General features: G+C 47.2%; 1 protein-coding gene across 1 annotated transcript in view; it reads left to right on the forward strand.

Moving 5' to 3' along the window:
- The window catches only part of LOC149351810 (glycosyltransferase 25 family member-like), a 372,526-nt gene that overhangs the window by 40,730 nt on the left and 307,741 nt on the right, over positions 1 to 24,055 (forward strand). The window contains exon 2 of the mRNA XM_089581143.1: positions 14,486 to 14,560. The gene's annotated coding sequence lies outside the window, so the exon portion shown is untranslated. The remainder of the gene's footprint in view (positions 1 to 14,485; positions 14,561 to 24,055) is intronic.

Raw genomic sequence — 24,055 nt, forward strand, 5'->3', positions numbered from 1 at the left:
CGAGGAGGGTGTTTAGTAACGATTAACTACAGAGGAAAAAAAAATAGTGCGGTGGGGCGACGTTCGTTGCGAACGCAATCTGGTGGGTTATTCATAGCGTGAACAGTGATAGTGTGAAATTCAGAAGGGTTGCGGATCGGGCTAGTTGGTGCAGATTTGACATTTTCAGAAGCGCTATAACAACAAGGACGCAGAGGGAACAGACAGGGACGAGCGCTACTTCCAACTGTTTATTTCGTAAAACCGCAACTACAGAGGAAAAAAAAATAGTGCGGTGGGGCGACGTTCGTTGCGAACGCAATCTGGTGGGTTATTCATAGCGTGAACAGTGATAGTGTGAAATTCAGAAGGGTTGCGGATCGGGCTAGTTGGTGCAGATTTGACATTTTCAGAAGCGCTATAACAACAAGGACGCAGAGGGAACAGACAGGGACGAGCGCTACTTCCAACTGTTTATTTCGTAAAACCGCAACTACAGAGGAAAAAAAAATAGTGCGGTGGGGCGACGTTCGTTGCGAACGCAATCCGGTGGGTTATTCATAGCGTGAACAGTGATAGTGTGAAATTCAGAAGGGTTGCGGATCGGGCTAGTTGGTGCAGATTTGACATTTTCAGAAGCGCTATTACAACAAGGACGCAGAGGGAACAGACAGGGACGAGCGCTACTTCCAACTGTTTATTTCGTAAAACCGCAAGGTTAGTCACAAACTACTACTTTTTAAACTTAGCAAGCTAAATCTTCTCCCAAATGTTTTAGCATGGTTAGAATATTTCCTTTGTAATAGAACACAGTTTGTAATGGCTAATAACATTTGTTCCCCATTCACTTCTGTGCATTCTGGGGTCCCACAGGGGTCCGTCCTTGGGCCCCTTTTGTTCCTGATATATATTAATGACCTTCCTATTTCTGTTACCTCCCACATTCATTTATTTGCAGACGACTGCGTAATATTTCGTGAAATTAACGACTCTAACGACACTCTTCTTTTGCAAAAAGACATTAATGGAATTCTTGAGTGGTGTAAAACGTGGTCAATGGAACTTAACATAACCAAATGTAAAGTACTACGTGTATCACGCATTCCTACGACCCCACCTCTTATCATCTAGATAACATCGAACTAGAACAAGTGTCTTCATACCGTTATTTAGGCGTTCACATAACAAGTGATCTAACTTGGTCTTTTCACATCAATTCAATGATTAACAACGCCAACCGTGCCCTCGGCTACCTTCGCCGTAACTTTTTCTCTGCCCCCACTTCCTTGAAACTTCTCCTGTATAAATCTGTCGTTCGCAGTAAGTTGGAATATGCTGCGTCCATTTGGGATCCCTTCACGGAAAGCCTGATCAGTTCCCTCGAAATAATTCAGAATAACTCGGCACGTTTCATCCTTCAGAACTATAACCGTACCGCTAGCGTAACCTCTATGAAGAATACATTACAGTTACCATCTCTAGCTAGCCGTCGAAAGCACGCTCGCCTTTGCTTAATTCATAAAATAATGTATCATAACCCCAGACTGCACCGCGATCTTATACTTCCTCAGTCATATGTTTCATCACGAGTTGATCATGTGCATAAAATTGGCATTCCTTTCTTTAAAACAAAATCCGCAGCTGAGTCTTTCCTTCCACGAACAGCAAAGGACTGGAACCACCTTCCCGGAAGTACAGCCTCCATCATCGACCATCAGCGTTTTTGTTCCGCCTTAGCTATCACTGTATAATTAGAAATCAAACGCCTTGTACTAAACCCATCTATACAACCACTCCCCTCTTCAATGCCCTCGGGCCTTGAGGGTAAAATAAATGAAATGAAATGAAATAAATGAAACAGTTCTCGAACGCTTTTATGACACGGCAGTAAACTGCACGTGCGAGATTACACAGTATAGCTACCGAGACTAACAGAACCAAGGAGATAAATGCACGATTACGTTGATACCCTGAGGAAGGCAAGTTCTTTTTTTGACAATGAAATAGACGGTGAGCTTACACAAGTGCTACCCAGTGATGCTATGTTCTGTGCTTCTATAATCTCTCGGGTTAGTTGATCACGACTACGTCCGATGATGTGGCACTGATTTAACAATGGAGCACAATTGCGGCACTTACTGCCGTGAATGGCTAGGTTGCTTCCGCAGGAATTTTTAACATTGTTGTTGTGCTGGCGTAGCCAGTCATTGAGACAACAGCCCGTTTGCCCAACATACTTTTTGCCACAAGATAGAGGGATGCAGTACACAACACAGTCTACACAGTCCACGTACGCTGTTTGGTGTTTGATACCACATAATTGTTTGACAGAAGAGTAGGGTTACGTCAGCTTGCAGAGCTTGTTTAGCTTGTTAGGGGCCGTGAATACAACTCTAACATCTGCTTTCTGCGCTACCTTTTTCAGGTTGTGTGAAACAGTGTGCACGTAAGGGAGCACAGCAACCTTTTTTCTCTCACTAGACTTATTTGCGATTTCGTCACGACCGTTCAGGTTCCTAAGGACGCGTTCTGCTACCGAGATCTGAAGTGGAACCGGGTAGCCAGCGGCGGATAACCGGTTCACTTGTTTATGAAAACTACGGGGCATGCAGTGGTGGCAAGATTTCGTCAATGCATTCCTGAAACAAAGTGCAATCACTCCTCGCTTAACCAGCTTAGAGTGGGCGGAGCGGAAAGCTAAGAGGGGTTTATTGCCGCGAGGTTCGTAGCTCCAGCAAACGTGGTTGTCGGTGAGTGAAAAGTTAATATCGAGGAAGCGGATTTCCCTGTCAGATGGTAGTTCATGGGTTAGTTTTAGTGGGCTGAGATTATTCTGGAAGGCTACTAAAATCTGGCTAGCTTCGTGTTGAAGGGAGTTCTGGTCACAGTCAATAAAAACTAAAAAATCATCCACAAATCTAAACACCTTAAAAACCTTTGAACCCTCCAAGTACCGCTGGAGGGCTCTGTCATGGTAGCTTAAAAACAGATCGCTGAGCACCGGTGCTATACAGGAGCCTATACATACACCCTCCTTTTATATGAAGGGTTGTTTGTTCCAGGAAATAAAAGTATTTTTGAGGTAAAACTGCAAAAGTTCAAGAAAGCCGCTACATGAAACATGAAAATGGGGCGTGGCAGAAGTGTGTGGCCTTGTTTCTTCAAGAAAAGCTAAATCTGCTAAGCATTGACGACCCCTTTGTGGTTAAGAACTCAAAAGAAGTATTAGACTTTGTTTCATCCCATCCCGACAAGAGCCTTCAGGCCTTTTCAATCGATGTTAAAGACTTATACTACTCACTGCCACATGCTTCTTTACTAGAATATGTTCAAGACAGCATCGACCACTTCGGTGTTGTCCCCTTCCAAAATGATGCCGGGGTTTCATGTAGCGGCTTTCTTGAACTTTTGCAGTTTTACCTGAAAAATACTTTTATTTCCTGGAACAACCAACCCTTCCTACAAAAGGAAGGTGTATGTATAGGCTCCTGTATAGCACCGGTGCTCAGCGATCTGTTTTTAAGCTACCATGACAGAGCCCTCGAGGGGTACTTGGAGGGTTCAAAGGTTTTTAAGGTGTTTAGATTTGTGGATGATTTTTTAGTTTTTATTGACTGTGACCAGAACTCCCTTCAACACGAAGATAGCCAGATTTTAGTAGCCTTCCAGATTATTCTCAGCCCACTAAAACTAACCCATGAACTACCATCTGACAGGGAAATCCGCTTCCTCGATATTAACTTTTCACTCACCGACAACCACGTTTGCTGGAGCTACGTACCTCGCGGCAATAAACCCCTCTTAGCTTTCCGCTCCGCCCACTCTAAGCTGGTTAAGCTAGGAGTGATTGCACTTTGTTTCAGGAATGCATTGACGAAATCTTGCCACCACTGCATGCCCCGTAGTTTTCATAAACAAGTGAACCGGTTATCCGCCGCTGGCTACCCGGTTCCACTTCAGATATCGGTAGCAGAACGCGTCCTTAGGAACATTAACGGTCGTGACGAAATCGCAAATAAGTCTAGTGAGAGAAAAAGGTTGCTGTGCTCCCTTACGTGCACACTGTTTCACACAACCTGAAAAAGGTAGCGCAGAAAGCAGATATTAGAGTTGTATTCACGGCCCCTAACAAGCTAAACAAGCTCTGCAAGCTGACGAAACCCTACTCTTCTGTCAAACAATTATGTGGTATCAAACACCAAACAGCGTACGTGGACTGTGTAGACTGTGTTGTGTACTGCATCCCTCTATCTTGTGGCAAAAAGTATGTTGGGCAAACGGGCTGTTGTCTCAATGACCGGCTACGCCAGCACAACAACAATGTTAAAAATTCCTGCGGAAGCAACCTAGCCATTCACGGCAGTAAGTGCCGCAATTGTGCTCCATTGTTAAATCAGTGCCACATCATCGGACGTAGTCGTGATCAACTAACCCGAGAGATTATAGAAGCACAGAACATAGCATCACTGGGTAGCACTTGTGTAAGCTCACCGTCTATTTCATTGTCAAAAAAAGAACTTGCCTTCCTCAGGGTATCAACGTAATCGTGCATTTATCTCCTTGGTTCTGTTAGTCTCGGTAGCTATACTGTGTAATCTCGCACGTGCAGTTTACTGCCGTGTCATAAAAGCGTTCGAGAACTGTTTAAAGCACTTGCGGTTTTACGAAATAAACAGTTGGAAGTAGCGCTCGTCCCTGTCTGTTCCCTCTGCGTCCTTGTTGTTTTAGCGCTTCTGAAAATGTCAAATAGTGTGAAGTCGTACGACACTCAGCTGAGCAGTGATCAAACATCAGTAACCTGAAAATAATAGTAATAAAAGTTATCAGCGTGATATTATGTTAATTTTTTTTTGCTGTAGTGGCGTGCTTTTGTATAGCATGGTGCAGGCTTGTGCAACTTGGCTATGTCGTGCTATTATTGTATCTTTATGCTTGATATTTTGGACCCGTTCTACTTTCCCATGAGTGCTGTTCATTGGGACATCGAGAGCGCTTCGAAACAGGCTGATGAAAAGCACAATCGCTCACAGGGGAGTTTGTGGTCCGCAGTAAGCCATTCCAATTAACCAGGCAGAGTTCATTGTAAACGTATGGATGCTGGTCGTTTTACGAACATTTTCAGCTGGCTTGAAGGGGTCGCCGTTGCTTTTATTTTTCTTTTTCTCTTGCCTGATGTCATGTGACCATACATTCTGCGCAGCGCAAATCGATCAGTTGCGAGTAAGCCTGCGTTATTCGGCGAAACAGGAGAGGACCTGGCTTCAGTGGTCGTTGTCTGCTTACTTCTGGGCGATGGAAACCGAACAGAGTTAATTTTATCGCGTGTAAAGCGCGATACATCCCGGCTGATTTCAAATAGTTCTCGAGAAAAATTAATTCATTTGCTTTTCAGTTAGGTTTTGAGTATAATTTGATAGTTTTCAGGCATTTTAAATGCCCTATCTGGTCGCATTTGATTGCTCGAAGGAGCCGCGCCGCCTGATTGCTTCTTGCTTGCGGGAGGGACAAAGCTTTGGCTTCGCAAAACACCGAAGTTGCGCTTAATATCGGGACAAATATAATGTTTCGTACTTGGCTGTACAGAGTCTTGACGCACGCGCCAGTTCTTTTCCAGACTGAGATGTTGTGATTAAGTTGGAAGCTCACGACCACATCCATGTGGTAATAGTTCTGTTTGTTCGTGCCGCCTACGTGCCTGGGTGTATTAACCCGCTGCACTGATACGTTCACAGCTGCTCAACTTCAGCTGAAAGAGCGCGTGCGTGCGTGCGTGCGTGCGTGCGTGCGTGCGTGCGTGCGTGCTTGCTGGCATAACAAGGGATTACAATTAGGCGAGGGCTAGATAAGAGCGAGCAATTTGTCAGGAGGCGCTCTCTCGACGGTGACGCGTTCTCCGCTGTGTATGAGCTGCACTGACGTCTGTTGGGCCCACCAATATTCGGCCGAACTTTCTTTCCTAATACTGCGCTGCGTAGAGCTTCGTTTCCGGCCGTAGCCTATTCATTAGTGCAGGTGCGCTGCGCGAACGGATCGGCCGGCGGTGGTTGTGCCACGAGCCGCGAGAGAGCCGTGTAAGCGTGCGCGGCAATTAAGATTTGTGCACTTGTAATTAAGCTTACCGGAGCTGGCTCACTCGCGGTGACGTCGCGAGGCATCCCGCTGCTGCGAATATTTTGCTGCCTCCTTCTTCGGCGTTCTCGTGCATGCTGCGAAGTTTGGACAGAAACGTTCGTCGGGAAGTGGCGAGAGTGCTCGTGCGTGATGACGCTAGGGCTGACTCAGCTGAAGCGGGGGGGGGGGGGGGGGGGGGGGGGGGGGCTGCATGCTTCGACAGCGTATTCCTTACCGAGCATGAAGACCGAAGAAGCAATCATCAGCTACGCAGGTAGCGTGTAATGTGTGCAAAACGAAACTCGTGCACGGGATCGTGCTGAAAGCTACTCGGTGCGCTTTTGTTATGTTCCAAAAGTACGCGCCTATCCTTAGCTGAAAAAAGTCGCACACCGTGCGTCACCTTTCGTAGTGCCTCCAAGCAGCCATTGAAAGTTTTCTAGCCTGCGGCGGTGGTTATTTCTTTGTTGTTATTTTTAGTTGTTCTTGTTTCAGTCGGTAGACTCCCGTGACGCTTTTTTTTTTTTTATTTAGCGAAGTTTGCGCAACAGTAGTAGAACGGAGGCATGTAGCGCGCCTGAACTGGTCGCCAACTGCACGTAAAGCACTGTGTTAACGACTTGTCTCCCACATAATGACTGGTGAAAGCATGATACGCAAGTAGCAATAATTTTTACGCATTAATAAATTAAGGATGTACAAAATGGCCTGTGTGCCGCCCCCCCTTAACCCCCCTTTTTTGTCTCTTTCATTTTGAACCTGTAGGAGGAGCTCCACATCGGTAGAGTCCAAGGCAGTTTCTGCGCTGACACTCTTATGAAACGGTAACAACAGTGCCGTTCTGAGCTCGTCGTTTGTATTGATCCGGTGGCGTAAACGCATCGAGCGTGAGGTCATCGAATTAGGCGCTCATAATTTTGTTCTTCGCACGACTAGGCAGGCGCTAACGGCATTAGTGGCAATGTGATACTGACGATTACTGTCAATTTATGCAATCATTCTCGGCGCTTTGAGGCTCCCTGTTTGCACGCTTTCCCATCAAACATTACTTGATGCAAATACACAAAGTAAACAAACAGTGCAGATACAACGACCCGGATTAACCAAGTTGCCGTAATGAATGGTGTCACTGCTGCTGCTTCTGGCCGCGCATAGGGCCTGTTGCACACTAAAATAGTTGTTATCGCCAGGTGCTGGCCTCTCGTTGAACCTTCGCGCGTGGCTTTAGCCTCTTGATTTGGCTTAGAGTTTGGGCCCCCGTTGTGCGAATAAAACGGGGGGAGTTTAGTCCTGGCGGTGTCGTTGCAAAATGCCCGGTGTGTGTTTTCTTTGTTCGTTCTTTTCGAAGTGCTGGCGTTGGCACCCGAGTGGATTTACGCGCCTGTGGTTTCCTCATTTTTCTTTGCTTTCAGTGCCTGAAAATTTAGCGCTGAATTGTTTGCCGTTTGCTATTGTAGAACGTACGCAAACTGTATAAATTAGCTCCTTCGTCGCTCCCATGGCACACCGCAGGCGAGATGGGCAGATTAGTCAGAGTTTGCTCACCTGTTTGCCCGCAGCGTGCGTACCTGTACCCGCGCCTTATTGGCACTGAAAGGAGGTAGGATGGCCCGAGTCGCCGTCCTTAGTAGGTTAGAGTAATACAAAATTAAACGCCCTTCCTGTCCGGTGTCCTAAGAAGGGGGCCGGCCGGCAACGCCCTTGGCTGAGCACCGGACGCGTGCCTGCGCTCTGCTGAGGAACAGGCAACCTCAAGGGAGAAGCCCGGAGCTAGGCAATAATTAAAGGCTGTTGCAGTGCAGTTCCATTTGTCTTTTTTTTTTGCCTTTCGGCGCTTGAAGCCCAGGCTGAAACTTTGCGTTGGAGATCAGGCACTTCCCATGACGCTTGCTTGCGCTATTAGCCTCGTGGGTGACGCGCTGTACGGGCTTCGATATTGATCTCGGTGCCTGGACTGCGTTGAGAAAAGACGCTGATGCACTATGCGCAGGCAAATATCGTTGTTTCCCGCACCTGCTTAGAGTAGCTTTTAACCTTAATTGCTTCATGTACTCGGAAATAATTCAGCTTACGGGCTGACGGAGACCGTTCTAGTACTCGGGTCTAACTTCGTCGCAGTTTCATTCACTTTCAATTAACCTAACTTTAAAATGCTTGTAGCGGGGCAAAGAAAAGCCTTACGATTCTTCCGCAGCTGCTGCCGACGTACACGCACTCCCAGTGAACTGCTGCACTCCGCGGGCCTTCACATGTAGTTAAAGTTAGAAAAATATGTCGTCTACGATTTTATATTTGGTAATTATAGTAATTTATGGCACACATACTTTCAAATTTTAGTATTCCCCCAAACATCTTGGAGCCTCTTGTGGGACATGCGCCGCCGAGCGTTCCCCACCCTACCCCCACCTGGTCCCTTTGTAAAAGATTACCTTGGGTCCTCCTCGTGAACAAATTTCGGCTACTTCCCTGTTGCAGGGTATATGGACTCGCATTTTTGTCATACCCGCCTGCTGGCGTGCTTTTACGTATGGGCTGGCATGCGAGTTGCTCATTGTATTGGAAAGTTCTAGTCTCTGGAGGTCAGCTGCTGTAGGTAGCTTAGTAACCTGCGCGCAAATCGAATGATCCGATGTAGCATGCGTGTGTCTGCTGGCAGTTTTTGAGTGTGAGTGAGAGCAAAAAACAAAAAATGGCGGTCGGCAGTAGCGTATTAGTCGGAATCTGGAATGCTGTGCAGTTGATTGTGGTGCATTGTATGTACCGACGCGCTTCACGGCACATTTGACAACAGTCTCCGCGGGAGCCGTTGACAGCCAGCTATGAAGCGAGAAGAGGGGTTCGTACTTAGCTGGCACTTGTCTCGTTTTCGGATTTTTATGTGTCTTGTTGTCGCCACTAATATCCTATAAGAAGCTGTGTAGAGTAGCTGACCTAATATGCTCAAACCCTTTGCCACCTGTTGAGAAAAACTGGGACAGTTCATGTAGTTTGCTGTAATTATGGGGCCGAAGCCTAGAAGCAATAATAATTTGATATTAAGACACAACTTAAAATAACAGCAGCTGATGGCAGCAGCCAATGGTCTGGGGAGTCCTGTGTTACTCCGCGGACCAGTCGTAATGGTAAATGAAGTCGGCTTTTTAACGTTTGGCTATATTAAACAAGCCATAGGCATCAAGATTCTGAGCTTCTAATTTCCTCTCTTAGATAGCTTCTTTTTTAGGTAACAAAAAAGGTTTTAAGAACGAACTATTTTTTGTTGCGGAGGAATTTTGTGTCGATTTCCTTAACGTTGGCGGAGCTTCACTGCAGAGTTAAGTTGTATTGGACTAGAGAAAAATAACTACAAATCATACTTGAGAGTAGCGAAACGAGCAGTGGAATATATGGTAGCGTAACAGAGACGAAAGGAGAGTATAGTGTTTATCCAGTGTTCAGAGGAATCCCCCAAGGTGGAGTAAAGCGCTGTATTAAAGAACAAACGCGAGTTGAGAAGTTTCGTAGTGCAATTGAAAAGAAGAATTTGACTCTGGCAGGACGAGTAATGTGTGTCACTCACACATTACGCTCACACTCTGTTACTGGATCATAGTGGACACGAATAATAATAATAATAATAATAATAATAATAATAATAATAATAATAATAATAATAATAATAATAATAATAATAATAATAATAATAATAATAATAACAAAAATAATAATAATAATAATAATAAAAAAAAAAATGTAGGGGACACTTAAGCTCCGCCTTAAGGGTATGAGGCGTAAGCGCAATGGGTTAATTCCCATATAGGCAGAAGGTCATCCTCTACTTTACATTCATAGATCTTTGGGAGTCCTCGTACCATTCCTGGGGCACTGGCGCAGCGGTTGAGATGCGAAAGTGCCCTGCGATGGCAGGTGCTCTCTGTTCGTGGGCCCCAGGTTGCTCTTCCCGAGTGAGCAATCATCACTTCAACTGCCATCTTCCACATGGTGGGCAGTTTGCTCTCTATCCGTTGGGCAGGTTGTGATGGCGCCGCAAGGTGACGTGACCTATAAGTGGCCCACCTGCCTCCCAGGTTGCTCTCTGGGCACCGCCTGCCAGAGTGATGCTCGTGGTCCTTCGCTCGCAACGCCAACGTCGACACCAGATTTTTTAAGGCGAAAGCCTTTAATGTCTCATCGTTGTAAGCAGCAGTTGTCGACAGAAATGTCACGCTTTTCAATTGGTCGAAACGGTCGTGACGTCACAGTGCGCGAATTTCAAACGGGGCCAATTGTACTTTGCTCAGTAACCATGCAACCAATTGAAGGGATCGTATAGTGATGCTCCAAGTAAGTGGGACTGGGCTTAGTTATTTGCTTAATTACCCAATTAGCCTAATTAACTTTTTTAGTCAGGCCATATAAATAAATAAAACCGTGTAGGTAATTTGTCGAGCTCAGGAATCGAACCCTGGTCTTCGGCGTGCGAGACGAGCATGCTATCCACTCCGCCATGCCAGCTCGATGGTTTTGAATGAACAAAGGCGCGTCTAGTGAATACGGTGTCTTTGCTCACTCCCATCCTCCTCCCTTCCCTTCCGCTGAGGTTTAGGTGTCCACCGAGATATTAGAGACAGATACATTTCCTTTCCTCAAAAACCAATTTACCGACGAGCGAGGCGTAGAACCGAATGATCGATGGGGTTCTATGGGCTCCCTGGCAGCGTTGCAACACGCTGTCGCGTTCCACTCTTAGAGGCGAAGCTTAACATCTTAACCACACATCAGTGACCACACTTTAGGTAGAAAAAGTGCTCCCCTGAATTTTGACGGGTGTCCACCAAGATATGGGAGACAGTTACTGCGTAATTTCCTTTCCTTAAATAGAATTTTCATTTTCTTCATTAAGGGCCCTCTTTGTCTTCTTCCACTCCCACTTCCTCCCTTCCTCTACGGTGCGGTTCAGGTGTCCACCGAGATGACAGAGAATTACTGCGCCATTTCCTTTCCTCAAGAAGCGTTGCGTTCAAAGGGCAAGGCATCGCGCCGAACGGGTGGTGGCGTTCCGTGGACTCCCTGGCAGCGCTACAACACGCTGTCGCGTTCCACTTCTAAAGGCGAAGCTTAAGCGTCATTAATTAGCAGTCAATTAGTATTCAGGCATTAATCAGTAATTAACCATTAATTAGTGATTTGTCATCACTTAGTAAAAAGTACTTAATTGCGCCACCAGTGCCACAGAAGCAGCGAAACTGGTGCGGAGAACGCTTTCGCCTCTACGCACTTTAGACAGTCAAAGTGCCCGTTGAATTTTTGCATAACGGGGCGTTTAACGCTATGGCGTTAAAAATTCTGGGCCGCTACATTGGCCCCTCTACAGTACTTGAACAAACATCCCCCGTTGACTGTCTTGTCGCACCTGCTGCATCTGTTACTGACCTTCGCTGTCGTGGCATCGAGATTGTCCACGTGTCGCGCCTCAAGCGCTTTGCCCGTCATCAGTCTAACTCGCAAACAGATTGGCCGCTTTCGTCCGGGGGAATTAGTGTCAGCATTGTACGTCAACCTCATATCCATATTCATCATCTGCCATCTTCGTATTCGTCGCAAGTGCCATCCCTGCGGGTGGAAATAAATTCTGCTCCGGCCGTTCTCATTCTCACAACACTTTTATTCTTGATTTTAAAGGCGCCAAAAACAAGGAAGAACACGAAATGAAACGCCAATGCAACACTTTCAAATAATTTTTTGTACAAGCGACACGTACACCCTTCCATTTTTTTTTAGCAATATCACGCTAGCTCTGTCCGTTAGATTGATCAGCGCCTTATGACGGGGGCAATGGTCTGTCTTGGCTAGAGTTGGCGCATGCTCACTAAGCTCAAGCCAGGGCGACCATAGTCGGCTGTGTTGATCCTGAAATCGCGCGGATCAGCCTCAAAGAGCGCTGATCGGGCGGGCGGTCGACGCGTGGTATTTTTAAAAAATTGGAAGGGCGTATAGGTGCGGACATAAGTAATTAAAGCAGCGGACTGTTCTCTTCTGAGTGTACTCGCCCTTTGCCTATCGGAAATGAAGTAACACTCTTTGTCCATGAGAGAGAGCACATTTGCACACTACCAGCTTGCACGTACAATAGCCGCCAGTTTCAATTAGGCAATGCGTGAAAAATGTTGAACGGAAATTGCGCGCTCCATTTATTTTTGTCCGTACGTGTAGAGGGACGATAAAAAGAAATTAAGAAATTGCGAATAGGCGGCGGCTACATACTCCGCTTTTCAAATTTCTTTTCATCGAGATTGCACCTGAACAGTGAGAAAAATACGATAGACTGGTCAATTATACAATCATGAACGACTCTAGCGTAATTTATTTACCATTCAGAAACCGGCGCGATTAAAAGGAATTTGAAAAGCGTAGCCTGTAGGCGCCGCGCTGTTCGCATTTACTTTTATTGCGATTATACATCTATAGCTTGTTTCGTCAGATGCGCTAAGAACTCTCATGCATGATGAAATATGCGATAGCGAACGTTCAAGGAATTTTCTCTTGGCAGAATCAATCAAGTTTCGCTTATTCACAAGTTTCCTTTGGGATAAATAAACGCTTCTATCTGTTTCCGCACTTTAATGTCATTATTTTTACCCATAATTCGTACGGCAGTGAAGCATGACCCACAAGTGGGGTAAGGACACTCTTTAATGCACGTCGGTAAATATGCGCCCTCTTTATTGTGGGCTAAACTTAGAGCGAAATAGGAGTGCACATATTTACCAATCAACATTGAAGCGCTCTCTTCCCGCTCATATGAGGCATGCTTCACTGGCGTTCGAAATTTGAGTAAAAGAAATAACATTAAAGTGCGGGAACAGATAAAACGTTTATTTATCGGGAAGGAAGCTTCCGCTTAAGCGAAACTTCAGTTTGATTCCATACTTCTGAGAAAAAATGCTTTGAACTTTCGTTCTCGCATCTTTCTTGATGCTGTGGTGAGTTGTTTGCCCATGAGGCGACAGATGCTGTATAGTACGTATCGTGTGGAGAATAAATTAGTTGAAAGAAGCGCACTGTCTTGTCGTCCTTGATGCCCTGCCCCGTTTTTGGCACCTTTAAAATGAAGAAAAACAACCGACTAACCCAAAAGCAAATTCTGTCAAGAATATTGAAGCTTTTGCTGCTTGTTTGTACAGTTTCTGCGTCTGCATTCTGTTTGCTTCCGTTATTTCTGTCCCCAAGGCGAAATTCTGGGTCTCCTCTTTTTTGCCGCGCAGTCGAGACGCGATGCTTATTATGGGCACGTGAAGTACCTGATAGACCCCACCTAACCGCAACGTTGCCTGTAACTCTGAATTGCACAGCCCAAACTTTTATGCAAGATTAAGGATTGCTGCCTTATGTGTTGAAGGATTAATAGAATAATAACTTCATGAATATGAAACAGAAATTGCCTAGTAAATCCAAGAGCACTGCCCATTATATGCTAGTAATGCACATAATCTTCGACTGTTTTGTGTGGGGGATGTGGCAGCATATTTTAGAACGTTTTCCCACCCTCTGTTCAGTGCTATTAAGCGTACTGCACCGGTGTGCTTTCACACAACGTGCAGACCTCACTTACAAACTAGCCAGTTAAGCTGCAGGCTCCCGAAGCAAACAGCGTAGTGCGAACTGGACCTGTCGTGTGGCTACTTTGAGCAGGCATCGATTATTACCCAAGGTGGAGTCGCGTTGCGCGTCGTCAACTGCAGCAATAAGTCGTGTCGACGTAGCTTGCTCGGCGCAACACGAAGGCGAGTGGCTGCGCAGACGGCGCAGTTGCGCCCGTCCAAGGCCAAATTTTCCTGCTAGGGGAGTGAGTGGCGCTGATGTCGCTTGAAGAACTTCTTCAATTGCCACGTGGTCGAGTTGTGCTCGGCTGGAGGCCATTACGGGAAGGAGGGGGCGAGGGGGGAGGGCACATTTACAAAGATGTGCTTAATGTAGGGGGCTATTACTTAATTGCTTACTTAATGTCGGGGGACCATTACTTAATGTAGGGGACCCCCTGCGAGCAGCCTATGTTCTGGGTAATTCTTGACTGTTGCGACCAGTGGCCGAGGTGTCTCTTCCCCCGAAGATCATTATTCTTGAGGCCGGCTACCCGAGCTGTCTGCTCCCGGTTTACCGATTGAACTGCGTTGGCCTGATGTCGGGCTCATTACAGTGATGATGGCAATGTATGTAATGAGTCGGCCACAATGGGCAGAGCTTTACCATATTAAATATTTGCAAATGTGAATATGCGTCGCTGGTCTATTCTGATTATTTAAAGCATTCTCACGAAATGGCTGTGACATGAATCCCAGGCAGCGCTTTTGAACGACGTATTCTTCCTTAAAAGCTGTTTTGAAATTTATACGTGATTTCTTTTTTTCTTTTCCAGGTAAGTCTGCGGCCCTGAGCACGTGAGCTCAAACTTGAAGCATCTCTGGAATGCACCCAGCTGTCGGACGCAGTAGTGAGCCCCTCTGCGCTGCTCTTTTAGTGTTTTAATGTTTTCGAGACACGTGCGGAGACGTGGCGCAGCATAAGCCGGACTCTGCTTCTTCTTGCCTTCAAGGCGAACTCCGTTCGGAGCTCAGTCCATACTTGCTCTGGCGGAATGGGCGCGTTTGGGCGCCCATACCGTCGTGTGTTTGGGGTTGAGCGATGCGCTGTGGCAGCTGTGCCTTGACAGGCTCTGCGAATGTGTGCTTACCACATAAGGGGGGGGGGGGGTGAAGAAATTGCCTTTCAGTGAAGTATGGTGTGAAGAGTTCACCTCTGCGTTCACGTAGCAGGACATGTTCACTAAATTTGTTGCATAAGAAATTAAAAGCCTTCTGTAATTTTGATTTGAAGGGGATTTATTTTTGTGCTTCCTTATAATCGGAAGGGAATCTAGGTTGTGTCGCAGAATCACAATCGCCTTATTGTAATAAGCAAGAAAATATGAGGTCAACAAATTTATGCAGAAGAAGGTTCTGTAGTCAGTGACTGTACTGAGACCTCCTTGAGTTGTCAGTCACATGCTTATACTCCTGGACCAAGCGTTCGGTGTTTGTCTTCGAGATCTGCTTGCCTAAGTTTTGGTGCCGAATTCAAATGTCGCTGCGGTTATTTTTAGTTCCTGCTATTTTTTTTTTGTTTGCCTCACTCTTTCTTTGGGGCTTCCGGAGCATGCTTGCCAGTGCGTTATAATTGGGCATCATGAATGCGATTTTGTTTGAAGCGTCGCTCACCAGGCAGCTTGTCTCGGCCGGATGGCACTCGCGTATGGTCTCTATTATTGAGGGAGTCGTCGCTAAAACGAAAGAATGATTGAGCCCGAAGTAGACTCAAGGATAGGGCTTCCGAACACAACCGCAGTTGGCGCCCATTATACATCGTCTGCTGGAAAACGATTCCGCGGCCACAATTTTGTGTACAGTGACGTTACTTGGGGCTTGCTGCACTGAAGACGGGGGTCGGAACCTACCTTCACGAAGCAGCATGATTCCCCAGAGAAGGGAGGAGGAGGAGGAGGAGGAGGAGGAGGAACAATATTCATCTAGCTACCGCTGGGAAGAGTATAGCTGCCCTGCACCATCGATAACGGTAGATTCAGTCGGTTTGAAGCGCAAGTCGCACTAACGCCATTGTGGAAACGTTGCAGGTTGTTTTCAGCGCTCCTCCTCATGTCGTGCTTATCTGCAGCATAAACTTATTCTGACGCAAAGAACTTGCGCAGATAGGAAAAAAGCGTTGCTTTATTCGTATGTGCATAGACAAACTAATAACGTAATAACGTAACCTTGCGTCCTTTCTTCCGTCTGGAGTCTTAATCAAGAATAAAGAAAAATTACACATGGAAGGTCTGTCAGCAGCGTTTAGCACCGCTGGCACTTTTCAGAACTGTAGCGCGGAAACTGCGCCGCGATGGCCGTGTCTGCTGACATTTTGTCGTAAAATTGGCGAAGGGAAAAATATATAAGATTACAGGCCTCTGCGACAGCGTCTAAGTTGCTTTGTTCAATTTGGTGTGATAACCATGTTCCCGATAGCGTAGACCTTGCAGTTGGTGTTTCGCAGGAAGTTGCTTTAGTGCAGCCCTGTTGTTAGCAAAACTTGTTCGGAAGTCAGTCGGTGCATTGTTAGTGAAACCTAAAAAAAAAAGCGCTGTAGAACAGCCCGATAAGAAAAAGGGGCACGAAGAAAGCAGGTCCTACACTTTGATCTAATTGGAGAACAAATAGGGTGATATCACTTGTGATTATCATTTCTTCCCCTGTCGCAACATTCGTGACTGCTGTAGTCCATGTTATCGTCGGCACAGCCATAGAAACGCCTTTGTAAGAGGTGAAAGGTATACACGGGAAAGCTGTTGCCTTTGGCTCTTCGAATTGGTTTCTAATGTGAACTCACTACCGGAAACACAAGTTTTCCATTCACGCGAATAGATGCTCATATGTTTTGTAAAAGAACGGCCAACAGTTTTTGTTTGGCTAGAATTCAATAGAGATGTCTTATTTCTCCCTTCTTCTTGATAACTTGCGGCTATCTGAAAACTGTTTCAAATCATATCGAAGGGAAAAACTAAACGAATGTTTAAATTTTGCAATACTGTGCGACATATTAGGGAAAACCAAGGCTGTGCTTGCTTTGCTTACTTTATAGGGTTTAACGTCCCAAAGCGACTCAGGCCATGAGAGACTTCGTTGTGAAGGGCTCCGGAAATTTCGACCACCTGGGGTTCTTTAACATGCACTGACATCGCGCAGTACACGGGCCTCTAGAATTTCGCCTCCATCGAAATTCGACCGCTGCGGCCGGGATCGAACCCGCGTCTTTCGGCTCAGCAGCCGAGCACCGTAACCACTGAGCCACCGCGGTGGCAAAACCAAGGCTGTGTTCAAACGTATACTGTATTCCGGAAGTGTTGAGGAGGACGTCACTATAAAGATGATATAATAAGTAATGGTCTGTCAAAGAAGCAAGGGTAGCAAAGAACGGTGTAGGCCTCAATCCGCATAGTCCTGCTTGGTACTCGTAGCAGACGCGAAAACGTTGCTGTGTACTGTGTAAAGAAAACACATACTCAATACTAGGTTTATCGACCAAACGTCGGAACTCCTTTTACACACCAAACACAGCCGTGTGCAAAATCGAAATCGGTTGCAGGGTCAGAGAACACAGTGGTTCCAAGTCCACGGATGCAAGTGCGCAGTGCCCATCTGCCCCTTGCATAATAGGCGCTGGCCGATTTAGGAAGTGCGCCCCGCCGCGGTGGCTCGGTGGTTACGGCGCTCGGCTGCTGACCCGAAAGACGCAGGTTCGATCCCGGTCGCGGCGGCTGAATTTCGATGAAGGCGAAATTCTAGAGGCCCGTGTGCTGTGCAATGTCAGCGCACGTTAAAGAACCCCAGGTGGTCGAAATTTCCGGAGCCCTTCACTACGGCGTCTCTCATAGCCTGAGTCGCTTTGGGACGTTAAACCCCGATAAAGCGATTTAGGAAGTGCACTGGTCGCGTAAACAGCGTTTGTTTCTGGGAATACTCTGGCTTTGCAAATTGACTTGTGTTCATTTTGCGACCATATATATACAGTCGTTATTGAAGCCTAAATAAAAGGGTTAACGAAAGATTTTTTCATCGTAGCGCGAAATCCCTGCGACTGATATGAAAACATGAGCGCACGCAGGACGGTTTTGTCGATTTGCGACGAGACATACGCCACTTGTGTTAAGTACAATTTCCCCCTTACGTTGCCTTTGTGAACACGGCCCAGCAAGAATAAAACAAAAACAAAATGTGAACGTTGTCTCATGTTATCTATGGCATTGCTTTTATTTCGACTCCATAAAAAAAAAACGAGCTTAAACCGAGTCCATAGAAAAAAGCTTTCCTGCGGCCTGGTGCCGGTGCTTCTGGCTGTCGCGCTGGGGTTTTTATGTTTGTTTGTGAGGAGCGAATAGTTATAATTCAGGTCTTTGTTATGGACACAGCAGGCACTGAGAACTTAGTTCTTCCCGACACAGGTGTGTCGTAGAAAGTTGTGTCGCAGGTAATTAAGTCACCAAAACAGTCGGCGTGTTTCGGAGCTGGCGTCCAGCTGCCGAAAGGATACGTTGCAGGTAGCGAAGATGCATGCGGTTTTGCGCTGAGAATCCCATGAACTAATGCGATGTAGCCTTGTTTAATAAAGAAAGAAACACAAAATATGGTTTTCGTCGGTGGCCTGAGTGTCACACCTTGTTTGCGTTCAACCACTGCTGGGACGACATACCCTAAGAACCACGACGAGTGAACATTTTTTTGTGTGTGGCATGCGAAGTTTGTCTCAAACTGTCTCTCCGGAAGCGACTCATTTCCCGCGGTTTTTCCGCTCTCGTGAATGCTAGGCGTGGGCACAAATACTCGCGCACGCCTCTGAAGCATGCTACGCGCATCGTGCTGAGAGCTGCAACGCTGTCAGCCCCTCATGGCGCTGGCGAGGCTGTGCCTTGAGGCGAGCGCTTCTCAGTTTTCGCATTGGCCGGCTTTCTTCTCCGGAGTGCGCGCGTTGGAGTCGTAGCGAACTCTAACCGCAGCTCCGTGCCCTAACGTGTGGCGTCGAGTAGTACGGGAGCATGCGTCGCGCAGCTTGAAGAGTTCACAAGTTTGTTGAGGCAGCAGCCATCGTTCATTTCCTACGTGTACGTGTCCATGTTCGCAAAGAACGCGCCGTTGCAAGTGTCCCCGGAGGACGGGCATCGCTGGGAACGATGCGAGGAAAGAGCCAGGTTTCACCAGGAAACGCTCACGAGCAGCTCGTTAGTCGGGATTAATTACCCTTCGAGAGACTTCTGTGCAGGGCGTCCCGTTTTCAGCAAGTAATTTGGAAAGCACTGTGCTTGATCATTAATAAGGCAACGAATCGGGACAGCAGGACTGCGAAGGTTGTTGTGAGTGGAAAGCCGCGTCGCTCGCATCCTGTCCCTTCTTTGCGCCGTCTTGTATGAATACAGCGCAGAGGCTTAAAGGGGAGATGCTCGATCGTTGGTTGATTCAGCGCACGATGATTTGATTTCTGTTTACCGTTGTCGTCTCAAGATTTAAAAGACTCTCGTGAGACGCTTCCAGTTTTGAGAGACTTGTGTATCGTAGAACGTGGATCTTTATTGTTCGACAAGTTTCACTTGCCTTGTTTCTGGTATTTCGCTAAGGAATAGGAAATGTTTAAAAAGATCAGCGCTCGCAGCCAGGCAGCGAGTGTCCTGAATAGCCTTATTCGCTTGAATCTTTCTCTGTTGTTCATACCTCCTTTTTTAGGCTATCATGCACTTAACGCTGTGAGTTTTCTTCTTGCTTTTTTTTTCTGGAGCAGAACAACATGCGGACTAGTCTGAAACAAAGAAGAAGAAGTAAATAAATTTCAGCTGTTTCTCGAGGCGTAGCGGCCAGCGTGTCGATGGATTTGTGGCTGTCTTCAGTGAGGGATGTGGGCAAACAACACCTCTGGGAGGAGATCTCTTTTTGCGCGCGGAGCAAGCGCGTTGATCCGCTGCCCTCGAGGTTTCTCGCCTCTCGCCTCGTTGGCGATCTAAGCTCGTTCCCCCCCGTCGGTGCACCTGTAAATTTTCTGCGATGGCCGATTTTATTGAGTAGACGCCCGCCCTTCGGAACGCCTTCTTTGGCTCAACGCCAGGGCGCGGCTCAAAGCGCCGTGCTATATTGCCATTAGTTTGGGTTGCTTCCGTCAGAGTGCGAAGGAAAGCAAAGAAAAGCGTGATATATTGGTTTGAATGAACGCGGAACGAGTGGGATACATTTACGCATGCGTGCAGAACTCCAAAGTGGTGTGGGTAGTGCATCCGTCGGCCGATAGTTGTAAAGAAGAAAACTACTCGGAGGGACGTGGCGACGTGGAGTACGTGAAGTTGCTAGCCGTTTAAACGAAAACGCCAAAAAGAGATTTAAAAAAAGCTTTCTTGTTACAAAGCACAAGGTGTTTCGCAAACAAAGGCTTGGAAACAATGAATGAGGTTTCAGATGGTCAAAAAAAAAAAAACATGACAAATCAAGTGCCGATTCATATATTGGGCCGCTGTCTAAGCCGATGGTTAGCTCGAGTTAAAGCATTGCAACGCAGAGTTATTGCAAAACGTTTTGGAACAGCTTATCGCGTGCAGAGAATAAGGCACTCCAACTCTTTTTGTTACTTTTTAAAGAGATGTATGCGTCCTGCCAAGGGAGCGGTTTAAGTTCACTTCTGAACGCGGAATGGGAAGATTAGCCTGCCTTGACGTTTCTTTTTTTCTCTTCTTTTATTAGAAGCATTGGGTTTACTACAAGTCCGATGAACGAGCGTTGTGCGTGCTGCAAAACGTCTGGCCTTTCGAAACTGAGAGCCCCGTAAAGTCATTAAAAGTTTCTAAGCATGTATCACGCCCCGTATTGCGCTTTTTACTTGCGGGCCTCCATTGTTCGACCCCGCACCAGCGCATTGGCTGCAAGACGCTGGTTAGTAGCCTTATCGTTCCAAGAACACCGTGCCCAGCCAGTACTCCTTTGTGTGCGGTGCTGCAACGCCGCGTCTTTACCTTCAGGGGCGTCTTAGGGTATCGCCCGCCCTTTATGCTCGTGCAACCTTTCGCGAAGACAGTGCGGCTCTCTCCTGCGTGAACATGGCGGTGTGCTGTCCCGCAGAGAAGCGCGCAGGCCTGGCGGATGGGCTTGATTTACGGTCGTGGATTTCGAAGCCCAGCCTTGCGTCAGCGACAGCATCGCTGTACCGTTAAAACCGAAGCAAAACTTGCCTACACCTATGGAGCAAGTATCCGACTCTATGCAGCACCGATCGCGATTTGGCCAGGAATTTACAGTTCCTTCTTGCGCATTGGTAGTCGTTTGCCGCTAGCGCACACCAAACGGAAGGCGCTCATGCCCTGGCAGCTAACACGTAATTGAACGTGATCCCAGGGAATTTATTCGTTCAAAATGAAAAAAAAAAAAGTAGGAGGTGGGGAGAGAGGTGCAATTCTGAGCAGAAATACTTAATTTAGTGCAGTAAAAAAAAAAAGTGCTAGGGTTAACCGCTTGTTCCATGGAATTCTGGATGTTTTCTTTTTCCGCTCTGCGCTCAGCTCACTTGTGTGGCACCGTGGTACTGAATTACCCTGAACAGAACTTTTATCCAGCAAAAGAAACTTGGCTTATGCACGTGTTTTCCGACGAGTTTAGTGTCGTGAGGTGTCCTCGCGCTTTGGGAGTTCAGCGGCGAATTTTCCTTTCTTTTTTTTTTTTTTTAGTACCGGCCTGAACTGAAGACAGTTGGAATCTTTCTGTTTTTGCAATTTGTGTTTGCTCGTCACACGCAACGGGGCCAAATAATGGGTGCCTTTTAAGGGCGTTAGCTCTTACTACTTATGTTTGTCCAGGACTCGTTTGTCTGCAGTGAAGGTCAAATTGACCAAAACAGTTATCACGTAATCACACTATATCATATAGCAACAGTGGGCGCGTAGCGCCTGAATTGATACCTGTACTTTCGATCCGTTATACATATATGTGTCTGTATAGCGGCCATCGAAGTGAGGCAGTGAGGCGACAAACGATTGAACTCGCGGGCTAACAAACCGAGCGGATCCTTACCTGTACTTCACCCCTCTACCACCAAACTATGGTGCACGGCTAGAAATTCCAAGACTGAACCGAAGGAAATATCCTCCTCCCCATATTAAACTCACCACCGAAGAAGCCGCATTCTGGAGGCGAATGCAAACTAACACCTTCCCTAACCTGTACTTGTACAACCTCATCCGCTCTTCTGGATACCACCCCACCTGTCCCTAGTGCGGCGGTATGCCCGCGCTATTCCACATTTTGTGCAGTTTCGTGCGAAAACCATCCAACCTAACTACATCACAGACGTTAAACGAGCAGTCGGAGGCAGCCCTGATCAGTAAAGGTCTGGAGGACCAACGTCAGATCATCCGACGTGTCCAGACATCAGCGCAAGCATCGGAGTCCTGAATTAAGGAGTCCGCCCACATGACTCGTCCAACATTTAAAAACCCCATGATGTTTTATCTCTGTCTCTCGCCGTCATCGTCGGTGTCCGCGGCGCCGTCCACAGCGGGTACTGAAAGGAAGGCGATGGAGACGAAGCGCCAGCCGCGCTTTTTCGTCACCGGTGATCGCCTGCACATGGGTCTTGGGCTCGAGCTGTCCGCACCCTGTGGTGATCCGTGCCTGATCTGCCTTAGCTGCACCGTGTGCTTGTGGTCTCTTCACCATCAGTAAATTGCCTCTCCATATTGAGTAATGTTTGTAGTGCCTTAGCTCTTAGCTCGTTCCTCAGTTCCAGCGCCGTCGACGCCGTTCGCAGCACAAACCTTGTCATCGCGCTGCGATATTGCGTGCCAGTAACCGCTTGAGCATTGGCGGGAGCGCCGGTGGCGGTGCTTTGCTCGGCGAACTTGACAGCGCGTTATAGGCCGCTACTTTCTCTCTCCTCTGCGACATTCCTCCTCCAAGGGCCGTTTTCTAGGCGCTGAGGCCCGCACGGCCCGCGCAAGAAACAGGGGCGCGTCCGGAAGGCTGGCATATTCGGTTGGTGTTCTTTCGTCGAGACGGGTGCAGTGCGCCGGTCTTTACACCAGCAATGCTTCGTCAGGTGGCGACCGCATACAGAGCGACGAGGTTCGAACACGAGGGGGGGGGGGGGCTCTTACTTTTGTTGACGATAGTACGCATATTCCGCGTGTTGATGGCTCCCGCAACACACGCTGGCGGCACACTAAACGCCAGCCATGTTGTCCTCTGTATCCAATATAGCATGTAAGCCCGCTGGCATGTAACAGTTACAACCTGGGACGCGTACCGTAATTGCGAAGAGACGCGTATAAAAAATCGCGGGGCCCCTGCGACTTTGTTATAGCGAGGTTTGACTGTAATACGAATGGCAGTTCATTATTCGAAGTTTCTGGCTATTCAATTATATAACTTGTGTGTAGTTTCAGTCACCACTAGAAGCAAAATGTGTGGGCAGGTTCAGCGCGAAGATTTTTCTCGGAAACAACGGAGAAATCATCGATGCAGTTGTTTAACGCATAGTTGGCTCAATAATTGCAATGAAGCACAATAGTACATCGATCGGGTATACCTGATTGATGCATTGTGGCCTTGGCTTTTCACGCACCTTTCCTTTATACCATGTCGGTGCTCAAATTATTGCCTTGGCAAAAGCAGAAAGGCCACTGGTGGTTGTTTGTCTGCAATGAAATATATTTTTTGTCCGCCATTTCTTTCTCTTCTTTAGTGGCGCCTCCTGAAACAAGTTGATGATTTCCTTAAAGCCTTGCCAGATTTGGGACGGCAAAGCGCCAAAATGCATTGTACCTCGGGGGACCAGTAAACGTGATACCTAAGCTCTGAAAAACTGCACGGATTGTTGATGGAAAGAGTGCTTTTAGCCTGTGGTCGGTCACCCTGTACCGTACATGTTTTAAGCTGTCTGGTTTCAAGGTGCGCGTAAAAGTGTAATTCCATACCTAGGCTATGCGAAAGTTTTGGCTAGTATAGAAGCTTTACCTTAAGAGCATATTCAAAGAAGCCTCAACGGCGGCGCTTCCCTTCTTGATGTAGTCTCATCAAAACTTTCTGCGGGTCTACGCCGGCCACTGCGAATCGCTGTGTGGGTGTGGGGTGCTGGCATTTGTGAAAGTCTCCATTGTTCTGCTGTGATGTCTAGTAACCGTCGCTGGCATCTATCTGTAAAGCTTGGAAGTTGAAAGTTTTCTCTCTCTTTTTCTCTCGGGGCTTCTCTCATACGGGTTACTTTCGGACAGCATCTTTCTGAAATCTGCGGAATTGCTTTCGGCTGGTGGTTGCCTACAGACACATATTTTTTCGTTGTATAAGGGGCGTGCGCCCGTTGTCCGGCTCTGCCGTGCTGTCGGTGCGCTTGCTCGTATAGACCGCCTTGTTTTGGCAGATGCAGTAGGGGACAGTGA

This window comes from Amblyomma mixtum, chromosome 3 (assembly GCF_055824585.1).
Source record: "Amblyomma mixtum isolate Tamu chromosome 3, ASM5582458v1, whole genome shotgun sequence".
Lineage (NCBI taxonomy): Eukaryota > Metazoa > Arthropoda > Arachnida > Ixodida > Ixodidae > Amblyomma > Amblyomma mixtum.